Source organism: Callithrix jacchus, chromosome 1, assembly GCF_049354715.1.
Source record: "Callithrix jacchus isolate 240 chromosome 1, calJac240_pri, whole genome shotgun sequence".
Taxonomy (NCBI): Eukaryota; Metazoa; Chordata; class Mammalia; order Primates; family Cebidae; genus Callithrix; species Callithrix jacchus.
In genome coordinates, this window is record NC_133502.1 from 105,081,042 (window position 1) to 105,095,244 (window position 14,203).

The window sequence follows — 14,203 nt, forward strand, 5'->3', positions numbered from 1 at the left end:
GCATGACCAGGATGTGAGACATGGAGTCAAAGGAGATCATTTTGGAGCTTTAAGATTTTACTGCCCTGGTGGATTTTGGATTTGCACAGGGCCTGTAGCCCCTTTGTTTTGGCCATTTTCTCCCATTTAAAATGGCTGTTTACCCAGTTCCTGTATTGGCATTGTCTCTAAGAAGTAACTAACTTGCCTTTGATTTTACAGGCTCATAGGCAGAAGGGACTTGCCTTGTCTCAGATGAGACTTTGGACTGTGTACTTTTGAGTTAATGCTTGAATGAGTTAAGACTTTGGGAAACTGTTGGGAAGACCTGATTGATTTTGAAATGTGAGGATATGAAATTTGGGAGCGGCAAGGGGTGGAATGATACGGTTAAGCTGTTTCCCCACCCATATCTCACCCCGAATTCCCATGTGTTGTGGGAGGGACCTGGTGGGAGGTAATTGAATCATGGGGGCAGGTTTTTCCCATGCTGTTCTTGTGATAGTGAACAAGTCTCATGAGATCTGATGTTCTTAAAAACGAGAGTTTCCCTGTACAAGCTTTCTCTTTGCCTGCTGCCATCTATGTAAGACATGACTTGTTCCTCCTTGACTTGTGCCATGATTGTGAGGCCTCCCAGCCACATGAAACTATAAGTCTGTTAAACCTCTTTCTTTTGTAAATTGCCAAGTCTTGGGTATGTCTTTATCGGCAGCATGAAAGTGGACTAGTACACCCAGCCTCAGATATTCTTTTATAGCAGTGAAAATGGACTAAGATAGTAATAGATTCCCAAATTCTGGATAGTAGGATGTGGATATCTTTGAGGGGCCATTGTTCTGCCTACCACAGAGAGTGAGAGATAAGGAGAGTTGCTCTAAGTGGAGTCATGAACTTCAGCTGGAAGTATGTCTAGACTGAGGCAACCTCCATGGAAGAGCCAGGGAAATAAATGCTCTGCCTTCCAGTCCTGTGGGGACTGTTCAGTGTGTTACAGAATGGGTTCCCAACTGCTGGACCACAGACCAGTGAGCTGCACCTTCCTCCCCTCTTTCTTCCTTCACACACTCACTGCCTAAGTATTACCACCTGAGCTTTGCCTCCTGTCAGGTCAGCAACGGCATGAGATTCTCATAGAAGTGCAAGCCCTATTGTGAATTGTGTATGCCCAGGATCTAGGTTGCACACTCCTTATTAGAATAACTCATGCCTGATGATCTGAGGTATAACAGTTTCATTTCCAAATCATCCCCCACCCCCCATAGCATTCATACTCAATCTGGAAGCATTTCACAGTCTTTTTAGCAACAAAATACCCCCTGGGGTGGGGCAGTGCAATCAGCCTTTTTTGAGAACCACTGGCAGTGAGATGGGATCATCTTTAGAGTCAGACCAACCATCTCAGGGCATTGTCTAGCAGGAAAACCAGTCAGAAAGATGTGGTCTCTGAGCCCCAGGACTAAGAGAGCACAGAGAAAGCAAACACTAGAAGAAAGCCTTCACTCCATGACCCAGCCATGAGCCCCAGCTCACCACAACTCAGCCGCCTGCAGGTGGCCATGAGCTATGCTACTAAGAAATAGTGATCTGCTCTAGGGAAGCTTTAATATGAAATCTCAGCCTAGGAATATTTTATGGCTTCTATTAAATGAAGAAGTTAGACTCCTTTGAAAAATTTTGCATGAAACACACTAAATTATTTTTTTTCTGTCCTTTTTGTTATAAATTATAGATGTCTGTGCTTTTATGTAGGGATTTTTTTCTTTGCTCAGGAAAAAGTTAAACATTTTTGACACTAATTTTTTTACTAAATCCAGCACAAAAAGTTATAATTTTTCCAGCTTACGAGTAGCTTGCCAGGACATTGAGAGCTTAACTTTTTTTGAGACCAAGAATAACTGTAAGATAGGTTCAGGCAATTACTCTTCATCCTACATAGCTAGCCTCATACTTTACTGCATTCTGTATGGCTGGTGCTAGCCTAAAGGTACTTTAAAATACCATTTTAAAATATTTTTTTTTTTTTTTTGGGGTGGGGAGGAAGGCAGGAAGGAAGGGAAGAAGGACGGTAGGGAGGAAGGAAGGGATGAAGGAAGGAAGGAAGGGAGGAAGCGGGGAGGGAGGGAGGGAGGGAAGGGAAGAAAGGAAATCAAGCAATGAAAGAGACATTGCCGACCTGGATCTAGAGGTTTACAAGTTGATTTCTTTTTTTTTTGAGAGAAGGAAAGAAAAAAATAATAATAAGTAAAGGAGAGGAAGAAAGAGGAAGAGAAAGAGGGAGAGTAAATGGAAATATTGCTTTATTTTGAAAAAAATTGGGTATTGATAATGGCCAATCAATGTTTCATTTAAACTAATGGGTAGGTGTGATGTGATATCGACAAGAATGTATATTTTGTGTATTTGAATTGGAGAGCTCTATAAATATTTATTAAGTTTACTTGTTCTGGATCTGAGTTCGAGTCCTTGATATCCTTATTAATTTTCTGTCTCATTGAATCTAAGTCTCCTATCTGGGTGTTAGGATCGTTAGCTCTTGTTGTTGCATTGATCCTTTTACCACTATATCTTTGTTGCTTTAAAATCTATTTTATCCGATACAAGAATTGCAACTCCTGCTTTTTATTTATTTATTATTTATTTTTGCTCTCCATTTGGTTGGTAAATCGTTCTCCATCCCTTTGTTTTGAGTCGTTGTGTATCCTTGCATGTGAAACAGGTCTGGATGTAACATGCCGTTGGGTTTTGGCTGTGTCTTTTGATTGGGAATTCAGTCAATTTAAATTTAGGGTTACTGCCATTTGATGTTGACTGGCTGTTTTATCCATTTGTTGGTGTAAATTCTTTTTTATGTTGGTGCTCTTTACTTTTTGGTGTATTTTTAGAAAGGCTAATACTGGTTGTTTCTTTCTGTGTGTAATGCTTCTTTCAGAAGCTCTTGTAAAGCAGGCCTAGTGGTAATAAAATCTCTGAGTTCTTGCTTGTTCATAAAAGATTTTATTTTTCCTTCAGTTGTGAAGCTTAGTTTGGCTGGATATGAAATTCTGGACTGAAGGTTCTGTTCTTTGAGGATGTTGAATATTGGCCCCCACTCTCTTCTGGCCTGTAGAGTTTCTGCCGAGAGATCTGCTGTAAGTCTGATAGGCTTGCCTTTGTGGGTAATCTGACCTTTCTCTCTGGCTGCCCTTAGTATCCTCTCCTTCATTTCAACCCTGGTGAATCTAACGATTATGTGCCTTGGGGTTGCTCTTCTTGAGGAATATCTTTGTGGTGTTCTCTGTATTACCTGGGGTTGAATGTTGACCTGCTTTGCTAGTTTAGGAAAATTTTCCTGAATAATATCCTGAAGGGTATTTTCCAGCTTGGATTCATTCTCTCCGTGGCATTCAGGTACACCTATCAAACGTAAATTTGGTCTTTTCACATAGTCCCACATTTCTTGGACACTTTGCTCATTCCTTTTTATCCTTTTTTCTCTAATCCTTTCTTCACGTTTTATTTCATTAAGTTGGACTTTGACCTCTGATATCCCTTCTTCTGCTTGAACAATTCGAGTGTTTAAACCTGTGCATACTTCTTGGAGTTCCTGTATTGTATTCTTCAGTTCCATTAATTCACTCATACTCCTCTCTCAGTTGTCTATTCTCAATAGGATTTCATCAAACCTTTTTTCAAAGTTCCTAGTTTCTTTATGTTGGGCTACAACATGTTCTTTTAACTCACCGAAGTTTGTTATATTATCCATTCCTTGAAGAGTGATTCTGTCATCAGGATGCGCTCGTTCTCCATCAAGCCTTGTTCCATTGTTGATGTGGAACTGTGATCATCTTTAGAGGGAGAGGCGTTCTGACTTTGAGTATTCTCAGCCTTTTTACTCTGGTTTCTTCCCGTCATTGTAAATTTATCCTCCTGTCGTCTTTGAAGTTACCAACTTTCAGATTAGGTCTCTTGAGTGGACGTCCAGGTTGTTAGTTCCCAGGGCCAGAGCAGCGGCGTTAAAACTGATGGTGCTTTTCTCCCTAGGATTCTCCTGTCTGGCTTCCTTCTTGTTTCCGTAGTAGGCGACTCTGCCTTCCCGGGGCTCCAAACCTCGGTCAGAAGGGGAACCGGTCTCGTTTACTCTGCGCCGAGCGCTGCCGCGCCGAGGTGCCAGCGGAACCGCTGCGCCGACCACGAGAGTCGCACTGGCGACTCCTGTGTTTCCACCACTGGGGGATCTTCTGCTCCGTGAGCGACCAGACTTTGTCTGAAAGTGTGGCGTCCTCTAGTTCTCTGCGCCTTCCCTGAGAGCTGCAATCCCGGGATGTTAGCGATCGGCCATCTTGGATCGTTCTCATTTTAAAATCTTAACTGCCACTGAAAAGCTTTATTATGCAGTCTGTCCAAATCTATAAACAAATGAACATCCTGAATGGAGCTAATTTTCTTGAGCTTCAGATCTGGGTCTTATGGGTACCAGAGCTTAGAGCTGATGTGTTTAAATTGAAAGGCAATCACTGTTTCTTTACTTTGAAAATTCCAGATTGTACTAATGGAGAGAATTCTTTTTAAATCGTATTTCAGGTTTCACACTAATGGCTTATTAAGCTTAATACGCTTTTTGCTATACATAGTGTATCCAAACAGATAAATGGGTCTAAGTGTAGGATTAAGTTAATGAAATTATTAAATTTATCATTATTTCACATCTGTCTTCTTCTGTAGTCAAAGCAAAACAAATCCATTACGGGAGTGAATAGGGTAACTCTTGTAAAGGTACTGGAAGAGTATTCTTTCATTAGCTCTTCGTTTCTGGACTTCATTTTGTTATTTATCAGCAGTATATGAGGCGTCACAATTACATTGTACAATAGTACTGGCAAGAATAGAGGCCTTGTGTTCAAAGGAGACCCGAGAAAATTTCCAGGAGTTAGCACTTAGAGCAGGTATTGGTACTCCCACAGGTGATATGAATTGGGGGTGTCAACATGGGAATATCATTTTAGGTAGGAACAGGCAGGACTTTGCTCCTGTGTTTGATGTGTTAGGAAAAGAAGTAAAAACAGTCCAAAAAGCTGACATTTATAGCTGGTGCGATTCCTAAGTATGTAGATGGAAAGACACGAATGGAAACAGGAAAGTATAGAGGCGCCAAGGGAAGGAGTGAATTGAGGTGAGGTGCCTTTAGGCCATTACAAAACTCAAGAGCTTCAAAGAGCGTCTGGGTTAGAGAAGTAAGAGACTTGGCTGTTACCTGTATATACGTACAGCTCAGAGAATAGCTGAGATGGTCAACGGGCGGGTATGAAGAGAAAAATAGGGGGCTGGGCATGGGATTCTGGCAGATGATTGCACATGGCATCAGTAAAAGGAAAGAAAGCAGCCAAGCAGAGAGAGGAAGCATGGCTGGAGAGGTTGGTGGAGAACTAGGCAGCATTTTCAAGAATGGGGTGACTGATGGTGTCAGACACTACAGAGGAGGGTTTAGACTGAGAAGAGGCCACACTTAAATGTTTGGAGACCTCTGAAAGAGTTGTTTCTGTGTCCATTGAGAGCAGAAGATTGATTGAGAAAGGGCGATTAAGGGAATAGTGAGAAGTGAAGATAACAACTCATGGTCTGGCAGTGAAAGTGAAGGTGGTAGGGGTCACCCCAAATAGTTGACAAGGGCTGATTGGGGAAACAGAAAACCCTGACTTCTTTGATTCACTCATTCCTGGGGATTTAGAGCAATGGTCCTCAACTAGGTCAGGCTGCATATTGTATTGAAAAGATCTCCCAGGTTATGTGGCAAAGTCCTGTCTGAGTTGGAATCCCAGTGCTGGAACCCACACTGCTGCTGGGTCCAGAAACTCAATCTCACAACTGCGCCAGTGCTGAATACCATCTCCTGCCCTGAAATCCTGGATACCCCTCATGGCCAGCATTGGGGTGAGCAGAGAGAGCTGCTGTGGAAAGCAGGAAGGGGAGACTGAAAAGCAGGGTTTGTAATGGAAATGCTGCAGGAACTTTCCTACTTGGTACTTGCTCTCATCCACAGGCTCTTTGTAAATCAGGGACTGGAACAAACAGAGCTGACAGCTCTGTTTAAAAAAGCTTTTGGGGAGTTTGTAAGGAAATAAAAAGAAGCCTAATTCTATGTGAAACGTAACCTCAATTCAGAACTTGAAAAAAAAAAAACCCTTTATTGCTTTCTCAAAATGTTTTACCTATAAATTGTTTTATCATTAAGTTAAACAGGAGAAAAGAATGTAAAGCTCTTTCCTCTTATTATTAACAGGCATTAACATTCATAGCAGAAATTTAGGTAGACTTCTTCCTCCCTTCTCTGTCTTCCATCCCCTCCACCCCCTCCACCCCCTCCTTCCCCTCTTCCCCCTTTCCCTTCTTTCCCCTCCTCTTTCCCCTCTTCCCCCTCTTCCCCCTTTCCCCTCCTTTCCCTCCTTCCTCCCCTTGTCTCCTCTTTCCTTCCCTCTCTCTGTCCTTCCCTCTCTCTGTCCTTCCCTCCCTCTTTTCTTCCCTCCCTCTTTTCTTCCCTCCCTCTTTTCTTTCCCCCCTCTTTTCTTGCCTCCCTCTTTTCTTCCCTTCCTCTTTCCTTCCCTTCCTTCTTTCCCCTCCCTTCCTTCCCTCCCTCCCTCTTTTTCCTCCCTCCCTTCGTCCTCCCTCCCTTTCACCTCCTCTCCCCTCCCCCCTTCCTTCCTTCCTTCCTTTTGCCATTCCCTCTTTCCCTTCCTGCTCTCTCCCCATCTTTTTACATTGAAATACAGTGTGGACTGCATATGATATGGATCCCTGCAGTTTAAACAAAGATCTAGATAAAACGTGTAATGTTGAAAATAGTATTTCGGGGAGCTGTACAACACTGATCTTAACAAAGCTAAGAGATGTAGGTCAAATTCTAGACGCCTATTTGAAAGTGACTGAATTTCACAACAGAGTATTCCATGTTTGGTAAAGAAAAGGGCCCGTGGTAGCACGATGCTAATACCAATAGTGATGAAGAGAATCTGGCCAATTCCATGTTTGGGTTTTTCACCCACTTGAGCCTTACTGGGTCTGAATTTCACTCCACTGCCTTCCCTAGCATGCCTCACTGAATCTCTCAGCCTTTCTGTAGTTTTAGAGGTGATGATGATCATAATGCTAAGAAGATCAGCTCACGGTTTTCCTTGAGGAAGAGGAGGGCATGGTGACAAGGGGAATTTGGAAGAGGGTGGATCCAGATGGCACTAATACAGACTATTTCTACCCTCTTTACAAATTCCCTTTCAGCTAAACAAACAAATATTTAAGAGAACTGCTGGTACCAGGTCATGTTAAATATTTCTCTTATTTATTTCATGATACTGCTTTGCAAGGTTAAATAAGGAAAAGTAATAAAGGTTTAATGCAGCCTAACTAATATTTCCTGGAGGGAACATTAATTTCCTGCTAAGCAGATAAACTTAGAAAGTATTCACAGTATATATCATAAAATAATTTTAAAGTAATTATTTATAAAGAAGTCTTGTTAAATTTGGTAGATAGTCTTTCTCAGTCATTTCTCTTCTGCTGTAGTCATGTTGAAAGTCTAAAGTTCAGGACAAGATTCAGTGTCCTTAAGAGGGTCTCCATCAGAAAAGAATCAATTAGATGTTACCTGCTGCCAATTATAAATTACTATGTATGAAATACATTATTCATGTCCTCCAGAAGAAAATTTTAGTTTCCCCAGTTTATTAAAAAGTTGAGTTAATCCACTTACCTGTTAGTAATAGTTATACACACACCCCGTCCCTTCCTTCCTGTAGAAAGATATATGTATTTTGAAATTTTCCAATTCTGACACATCAGTTTGTGTGTTTATAATGTGTTTCTTTAACACATCAGTCATTTGCATATGAATTGTTCATCTCCCTGGGTCTGGGGTACTGCATTTGGCTTTCATAGGAACCAGCTGAGTCTGAAATCACAAGACTGAGAACCTGGATACTTCTTCAGTTCCTCCAAAGTTGGAAAATCACTTACAGGGTAAACCGTACCCATAAATCACAGCCTCTACCCATCAGTCAGATAATGAAAGTATTTATGTAGGCCCAAGAATGCCTTTCATAAAGCACATATAAATGATGTGTAGATTATTCATTCAGCAAATAGTTGGGAAGCAAAATTTATAAGCTGAGCCCTGTGTCAGCAATTTAGCTATATTCTGTGTTATTTTCCTCATTCTTTTGACTAGAAGCTTGATTATGTTATGTGTATATACAGGTTTTTTTGTTTTTATTGATTTTTATTTTGTACAAATGGGGACTTTAAAAAGAATAACTGTCCATTGACCTTTAACTAGGATCTCTGTATTTCTTTTATTTATATCCTCTGTAATTTTCTTTATCCTAATTTTTTTTTTTTGAGATGGAGTTTCGCTGTTGTTACCCAGACTGGAGTGCAATGGCAGGATCTCGGCTCACCACAACCTCCGCTTCTGGGTTCAAGCAATTCTCCTGCCTCAGCCTCCTGAGTAGCTGGGACTACAGGCGTGCACCACCATGCCCAGCTAATTTTTGTATTTTTAGTAGAGGCAGGGTTTCACCTTGTTGACCAGGATGGTCTCGTTCTCGTGACCTTGTGATCCACCTGCCTCGGCCTCCCAAAGTGCTGGGATTATAGGCATGAGCCACTGCGCCTGGCCATCCTAATGTTTTTATTCTGCTCCATGACACAAATTTTCTTTATTTTTTAATTTTATTTTTCCATTACACAATTTTTTATGTCTCCTCATGTTTCCCTTCTAAATTTTCACTTATGTTTTCAGATAAATTTATTCACTATGATACCGTCTGACCATTCTTATGAGACAAGGTAATGCAGTTTCTTTCAGGCTTGAAACAAGGGCACACTAGGGCACACTATTGATACTGTCATATGTTGTCACATCATTTCTTGGATAAGAGACAGTAGTAACTGGTGAAATATCTGCAGAGCTTTATTAATTATTCTCTTTTCCTAGTTTTGAAGTGTCCATTTCCCAGAAAGATTGTTTATTTGTTCTGTGAAAATGTAAGTTTTTTTCAATTAAACATTTCCATACCACACAAAACCCTGCACATCTAGGTGAGCAAATCCTTTTGTAATTATATTCTTGTAATAGAAAAGCAGGATCAATACTGTTGTCTTGCTTAGCATGCCAACCTATAAATTATACTGTCTGCCCCTTGGTCCCTGTAGATTGCATTAGGTACACTGCTCCAGCAGAGTTTAAACTTTGTGGTTGTGCTGGTTATAGTATATGGAGAGAGGAAATAAGCTTGCCTTGGCCTTACTGTCTTAAGACGTTCAGACATTTATTTATGAATGAGTAGGTCAGTCCAGGGCAGAGAAAATAGGACATTTGTACATCTTACTGATTTGTTTCTGGCTTCAGGGGCCCTTTAAAGAGAAAGAGTAAGCACGAACAGACCAAACCTGAAGCAATTAATGAGTAGATAACTCCCCAAGCATGTGCGTGACTGCCACTTAACCTGTGTTTAGTCTAACCCCATCACAAATCTTTCCTGTTTTCATTTATTTATAACATTTCCTGACAATAGCACGTATTTTCAGAATTTTGATTTTGAAATTGATGTGACCTATAATTCTTAAGCAAATAAGTAGGGATATCAGTTGCATTAGGTCAAACCTCAAAGTTGATCAATTCTTATTTCTCTTGAGACATTGTTAGCCATTGTATCTTTAATAGCCTTTTAAACACATTCATTGTTGGACTAAAAATACTTTTTAAAAAACCAAAAATGAGTACATTTCCAGAAGCAAACTTCATAATTGTCTATATTGTGTACTTATGGGTCTTCATGTTAGAGTTATAAAAATATACAGGATGTACGAGATGCATGTGACCCATATGAAATAATGAAATAATGGATCTATATTTGGTTTGTAGGATAAAAATCAGAGATTCTTCCAATTTAAGTTCAAAAATACTTTGAGCCCCCTAACTCATTTTTTCCTGTAACAGTGGCTTGTCATCGTATCAACAGATTTCAGGAAGCTCTGTCCTCTTGCCTGGAGGCACTCCAGAATTCATTTAGGTGGTTTATGTAATAGTGGAAAGATTCTTAGAAATGGGACAGGGTGGATAGAAGGTAATTGCTTTTTTTTCTGATGAAACAGTGCCTGTGGGTTTTTTTTTTGATAGTAATTTCACAAAGATCCTAAATTGAAATGTGATGGAATAATAGGACACAGAGGTGTAGCCGCTGTTCTCTATTATGTACAGCATGACTGTATCTGTGACCTATGGTTGTGCATATCGTAGGTTTATTTTTCAAACTGCCAGTTGATTAAGATTTCCCAGAGTTTGACACAAAATATACAGTCACTGAGCCTCTACTGATGGATTTGTATTGTCAGGAAGAAGGCTGTCAAGTTCTTGGTCAAGAGAATGGCTTCCATGTTTTGCTTTCATATGAATGGTTTTGGAAATAAAGTTTTATGCTTATATTTACTGAGGTCAGAATGCTGAGGTTTCATCCAGTAGTATAAATAAAAATAATATGTCACAAGCTATATTAACCATTTGCCTTGTACTAGGCCCTGTTACTACTATTTATATACATCATTTCATGTAGCCCTGTAACATCCTTTTGAGATAACTACTCTTATATCCTTATTTTCAGATGAGGAACTAAGAAACTAAAAATATGCCCAAAGACCCACATAGTAGCATTAACTCCAGCTCAGAGCTGACTCTTCTCAGCTGCTTACAAATTTTCTTTGTTCTTCTGGGTGGAAAGTCCATGAAACAGGAAAGTGTTAATAACATGTAGCGTACTTTTTTCTAAAATTTTCTTCCTGTTAACATAGTTTGGTTGGTAACAATTTTTACTCACTTTTCTCTGTCTATTTTCCTTTTCTAAAATACCATCATCAAATTTTATGGAAAGAGACAATGGAAAAATGTATGGTCTTTTCTTCATCTAGACATTCCTTAAAGTATATGCTAAAAGAACCACTATATTGTATTGTGCCTTAGCACTGATGGCGTGGGTGTGAATTCTTCAGCTTTATTTTGTTTGTTTCTTTACTGGAGGAATGAAGATAAAATCACTATGCCTTGCTACCCAAGTAGGGATGAAGGACTAATGTCAGTTTCCTTCAGCTCCTTACAGACAATATAATTATAAACACTAGGCCAGGGATATAATTGTAAGTATAAAAATCTGAGGTTTCCTCATGAGATACTGAGTTATCTGAGCAGCCTGCAAAAGGCACTGTGTGTCAAAGGACATAGGACAGTAGGAGGAGAAAGAGCACTGAGCGATAGTCCCAAAATTGAGCAGGGATGCTTCCAAGGAGAGGCATACCTGAAAACAGGTTGTAAATTCACCTTACTGTGAAGGACTGGAGGAGCCAACCTTTTAAATCCTGCTGCTAGTGGAGGGTCTTGAGTGTGCCCTCGGGGCATGAAAGCCAGGAGCTAGCACACCCTATTTAGCAGACATGTGGCTCCAGGGAATTGGCAGGCAGAACAGGTTGATTATGCGTTGCCATGGTTATTCTGCCACTGTACCCTTATTCTCCAGTCCCTTTCTTCATTGCTCTGCCAAAGCACAGAAGGGACTGTCCTAAGTGGGTGAAGTGATCAGGACCTCACTGCAGGCACTGGGAATTTATTAAAATGAGGATGAGGCAGAATGGAGGGTTTTCTTCTCTGTATTTGTGAGAACTTTCTTCCAGTGCAAGAAGGAAACCCCATCTAGTGTCATGAAAACATGAACCTTGCCTAACCGATTTGAGTGCAGGCAAACCAACCCTGCTCCCATGTTTTTAAATGTGGGCTGTTTCCCCTTTCACGTTCTTTTTCATCAAGTGTGAACTTTTGATTTTATGTCAGCAGTTGATCCCCATTACAAATAATCTTCAGCAGAATCTTGTTTTCCATATCCTATTGACTTTGGCACCTGCTCTGTTTACTTAAGCACTCAACTGATAAGAAGTGGAATCTTTGCCGATTTTTACCCAGAGCTAGAATAGAAAACCTTTTAAGCCAGAAAAATAATAACAATCTTCCTCTGAAACAATACATCAAAGGAGTGCTCCCAGCTCAGTTAGTATTAGGGTGGGTATTGCATGGGTTGAAAACTGATGGAGTGTAAAGAAAGGGGGTCTTTGCACCAGGTGGAAGTAAAGCAACAACAATTAAAGTAAGCAGAGCAAACTTTCCACGACATGCTGCCACCAGTGTTTGTAATAACCCCAGGATAGGACCCTACTGGAAGACGGGTTGGCAAGTGGGAAACTGACAAGAGGAACCAGGAGGGAGAAGGCAGGATGTGGTTATAGAGCAGAGATCCACAATAAAGGCTTGGAGATAGAAACAAAAGCAGAAAATGTTGAATGATTAAGACTCACTTGATGTCACTTACCTGTCCCAGTGAATTTGGGTTCTTTTCAATGCCCTCTGTGAGGACAAGAATGACATCAGAGCATACCTCCAGCTCTACTTTCTAGGGAACCACAGATCTTGGCTCTTCACACAGAAATATTCAGAATATTCAAATAATGACACATATCAGAAACCTTATCACCGAACATTTTAAATTTCAGGCTGGGCCAAGGAGGTGTGTCTTACACAATAGGGATCCTTTTTTCGGGGGAGGTTTGTCATAAAAACTTTTAATTGATCATTGAGGGGAAAAAAATGGGATTTTCATCTGAAACCTTGAGTGTCTCAGTCTTTTTCTCTCAGATTTTGGGTAAGCTGTACAACTAAGTTGGATTTACTTTCTCCATCTTCAGTGGAAGAAATGACCTTGTTGGGTAAAACAAGTGTAGATTCATAAACACAGGATTATATGGAAAGAGAGGATAAAATTAGCGACACCTGTGAAGATCTAGGGAAGGGTAACATCTTTTTTTCCCCAGTAAACATTTATTGATCCTTTATGAGGTACCAAGCACTTTAGTAAGAGCTGGGGAGGGGAGAAAAAAACAATGGCAGTCCATGTTCCCCAGGAGCTCTCAGACCCTGTGTCAGGCACAATGTGGGGGTGGAGATGTGCCACAGCAGTGAGCAGACGGAGTGATGGTGCCTGGGAAGAGGCAGGCAAGGGTCATGAGAGCCTGCAGAGAAAAGGAGCCATTTGAATCGGTCATGAAGGACACGCAGCAGTTTTTACAAGTGGACGAAGGACATGCAAGGCAAAGAGAACCTCAAAGAGAGAAAGTGCTAACATCTGGATGGGTTTGCCAGGTCCAGGGAACTGAAAGGAGGTCTGAGTGACTGCTAAGATTAAATGCACAAAGTGTGAGGTGAGGAGGCTAGGAAGTTCTACAGGGTTCAAATCAGAAACGCTTTGTCCTATAAATTGTGTGGAGCTGTGGGAGGGCTTTTAGCAGATGAGTGATATGATGAGGTTTATGTTCACGGGAAACCATTTCATCACACTGGGAGAATGGACTGGAAAGAGATCTTCCTGGAAGCAGAAGATGAGCACAGACACTGTTGCTGTGGCCCAAGCAGGAAAAAATGAGACCAGACCCGGGGCAGTAGAGGTGGAGCTGGAAGAGGAGGGACACAGTGAGAGAGGGATGAAGGGGACTGAAGAACACTGAGTTAGTAAACTGGAAGTGGTAGACGCAGAAGACCAGGAGCAACCAGGGTTGTCCACGATTTCTGGTAGAGGTGACTTGGTGAGTGAGGGCATTATTGACTCTGACAGACACATGAGAAGAAAACCAGCTTTTGAAGGGTAGTGGAAGCAGAAAGGGGCATGTTGGACATACTGGGATGGGTTGGGACATGCTGGGATTGAAGGGGCCTGCGGCCATCAGGTAGAGTGTATAGCTGACATTTGGAAGTATTGGGCTAGAGCTTAGGTGAAAGCCTGGCTGGAAAGGTAAGATACCATTGGTATCAATGAGGAGAAAGTAGTATCAGACAATCACAAATGGATGTAGTTTTAGGCAGAGTCGTCAGTGCAGCATTATCAAATACTGCTGAGGGCTGAGTAAGGTGACTTACACCTGTAATTGCAGCACTTCAGGAGGCCAGGAGTTTCAGACCAACCTGGGCAATATGATGAGACTCCATCTCTACAGAAAATTTAAAAAGTAGCCAGGGATGCTAGCGCGCCCATAGTTCCAGCCACTCAGGAGGCTGAGGCGAGAGGATCACTTGAGCCTAGGAGGTCAAGGTTCCTGTGATTGTGCCACTGTTCTCCAGTCTGGGCAACAGAGAAGGCAAGTAAGAGAAGAGCTGAAACTTGCC

General features: G+C 41.2%; 1 protein-coding gene across 2 annotated transcripts in view; it reads left to right on the forward strand.

Moving 5' to 3' along the window:
* The window catches only part of GNAQ (G protein subunit alpha q), a 333,551-nt gene that overhangs the window by 170,334 nt on the left and 149,014 nt on the right, over positions 1 to 14,203 (forward strand). The gene's annotated exons all lie outside the window — the stretch shown is intronic.